At 46.1% G+C, this 3203-nt stretch overlaps 1 non-coding gene across 1 annotated transcript; it reads right to left on the minus strand.

Annotated features, from left to right (window-relative positions):
• Positions 1-760: 760 nt before the first annotated feature.
• Positions 761-837, minus strand: trnay-aua (transfer RNA tyrosine (anticodon AUA)). Its single transcript has one exon. It is a non-coding gene; the product is annotated as a tRNA-Tyr (tRNA).
• Between the last annotated feature and the right edge of the window lie 2366 nt (positions 838-3203).

Genomic DNA, 3203 nt, shown 5'->3' on the forward strand with positions numbered 1-3203 from the left:
CACCCCCCACCCCCCCACCCCCCCCCACCCCCCACCCCCCCCCACCCCCCCACCCCCCCACCCCCCCCACCCCCCCACCCGCCCCACCACCCCCCACCCCCCCCACCCCCCCCCACCCCCCCACCCCCCCCACCACCCCCCCACCCCCCCACCACCCCCCCACCCCCCCAACCCCCCCCCCCACCCACCACCACACACACACACACACACACACAATTTGAAAAGGTAATTTGTGTGTGTGCCATTTTGTCCATTGATTAGCAGTTTAGCTGGATTGGACATCATCAACGTGCCGGGTTACGGGTATACAGCGCAGGAACGTGGTCACGTCGTCCTCTGCTGATTTTTTGAAACCATTTCATCATGTGTGCCTTTCCTCTCATTCCTGAATTTTGTCAGTGAAAACACACACTCTCTCTACTTCCACGATTGAACTTTTTCGCCGAAGTTGTACTTCGGATCGCCTCTCATTCGCCGTCTAACCCTCTTTAATCGAGAGAGAAATCTGGGCCGCTTTCGTCCCACTGTTGCTCCTGGGGTGAATGACTGTCTATCGTAGTTCAAATTATATCGATTAACTCTTGGGATGTGAACTGCCTGTTTATAATCAGAATGACAGCATATGGCGTGTTTAAGATTGGAACCGGAGGAAAGAAATCAATCAGTGTGGCTTGAAGTATAAACACTACCCAGGTGGATGATTTGACCCCACATAGATACGAAGTATAAAAACACTTTAGCGAGGCGTGGGATAACACTTCGTCGCTGGGTGGGATAGAACCACTAATCTTTCGGTTTATAGCCGAACGCGCTAACCGATTGCGCTACAGAGACGACAACTGCTGTTGTTCATCGAATAAACATGCCAAATTATGATGGAAACAGTCTGATCTTCTCCACATGATATTCGCAAATAATTGTTGATGCACCAATCTGGAACAAAAACACGAAAGGCTGGTGGGCAATCGCAGCATATCTGACAGCATCTGTGGAGACAGAACGCAGTCTGTGTTTCAAACCAGGGTGACTGTGTGTCACAGAACGAAGTCGACACCATTTGCTGTGGCCCTGTCAATTACGCGCCTCCAGCCTTCTACATTCGAGCCATTGTTGTAATTTCTGGTTCCAGATATTTGCAATAAAACCGATATTCAACTGTATTTTCTGACGTGCAGTGAGGACATAGTCTCTAAATATCAGTTAATTTCTCAAATCATTCCAAACAAGGGAAATGTGTCTTGACTGTCTCTGATCAGTCAGATAGCGCCCTTCGTTCTCCTCGGATTCTGTTTCTCGAAGTGTTTCCCAACATTCACAAAACTGGTACTTCATTTTCGTGTGTGGCGTCGTTTCCGTTTTCTCCACTGCAAAGTGGCTCTATTTCCCAAAATTCTACCCACTCCTCCTCATTGCGACATGAACAGACGTCAGGAAATACATTTATATGGTGACTATCGAAACCAAGATTATTCTTCGCGGATACAGAAGGTTCAGTGCGTATTTGCTTAAGACACTTTGAAATATTGGGTGAATTGCCGAAGAAGCTAATGCAGCAAATTGAGGGAGACTGTTTCAGTTCCAAAAAGACAAGAACCGGAGGAGTATGATTGAACATTATAGTTAAAGTTTTAAACGGGGAACTGAGCAGATTCTCTTTTTCACAACATTTTGAATTCTGGAGCATCAAACAGGAGCAGAAGCACGCACTCAGTGGTGAGCCCGTTTTAAAGAGGCCTTTGCACAGAAAGTTCCACAGAGTTTATTCAGACGAACACGTCAACTTATCACTGCCCTGCCTTGGATTGGAACCGCGGTTGCTGCAGCCTCAACGCAAAGCACGATCGACTGTATGATTACGGTGCCTCACGTTATCGCCGAGGCAACCTGCAACTGTCGATGTGCTTGGTCATCAACTGTTTGGAATCCAACATGGCCCACGCTTTCTGACTCCCTCATTACACCTTTCGTAGATACACAGTTTGGATGCCTTAAACATGGTTCCATAATAATGTTCCTGCAACAAGGAAATATGCACTTAAAGCCAAGCTCATAAAAATAATCATGCAACCGCTATAATATGTAATACATAACACTTTCGACATTCATCCCAAACATATGGAATTTGGACGTTCTCCTGGTGTCTACATAGTGTTGTCCTCGTGCTCGAGGTCCCTCCCACAGTCCAAAGATGTGAAACTTCGGTGGGTTTTCCATGCTAAAGTGTGCCAAATTGTCCATTGATTAGCAGTTTAGCTGGATTGGACATAATCAACGTCCCGGGTTACGGGTATACTGCGGAGAAACGTGGTCACTTCGGCACCTGAAGATTTTTTGAAACCATTTAATCCTGTATGCCGTTCCTCTCATTCCTGAATATTGTCAGTGCAAACAATCTCTCTCTCTATTTCCACGACTGAACTTCTCCGCCCACATGCCAGTTGCACTTTGGAACGCGTCTCGTTCGACGTCTAAACCTCTTTAATCCAAAGAGAAAAATCGCGGCCCCTTTCGTTCCACTGTTGCTATTTGGGTGAATGTCTGTCTATCGTAGTTCAAATGAATATTGATTAACTCTTGTGGTGTGAACTGACTGTTTATAATCAGACTGACTGCATGTGGCGTGGGTAATATTGGAACCGGAGGAAAGAACTCTAATCAATATGGCATGAAGTATAAAAACCACCAAGGTCGGTGATTTGATCCCACAGAGATACGAAGTGCAATAACAATTCAGTTGGGGGTGGGATAACAGTTCGTCTTTTGGTGGAATCGAATCACAATTCTTTCGGTTAATAGACGAACGCGCTACTCGATTGCGCCATAAAGACGACAATAGCTGCTCTCCCTCCAATAAACATGCAAACAGTCTAATTTTGCCCACATGATAATCGCAAATTATTGATGATGCACCAATCTGGAACAAAAACATAAAAGGCTGGGCAATCTCATCAGGTCTGACAGCATCTGTGGAGAGAGATCGCAGTCTGTGTTTCAAGCCAGGGTGACTGCGTGTCACAGAACGAAGACTACACCATTAGCCGTAGCCCTGTCAATTGCACGCCTTCAGCCTTCTCCATTCGATCCATTGTTGTATTTTCTGCTTCCAGATATTCGCAATGAAACCAATATTAGACTGTGTTTTCTGATGTGCAGTAAGGACAGTTTTCGTGGATTCTAAATGTCAGTTAATTTCTCGAATTTTT

The sequence above is a fragment of the Scyliorhinus torazame genome, chromosome 14, assembly GCF_047496885.1.
Source record: "Scyliorhinus torazame isolate Kashiwa2021f chromosome 14, sScyTor2.1, whole genome shotgun sequence".
Taxonomy (NCBI): domain Eukaryota; kingdom Metazoa; phylum Chordata; class Chondrichthyes; order Carcharhiniformes; family Scyliorhinidae; genus Scyliorhinus; species Scyliorhinus torazame.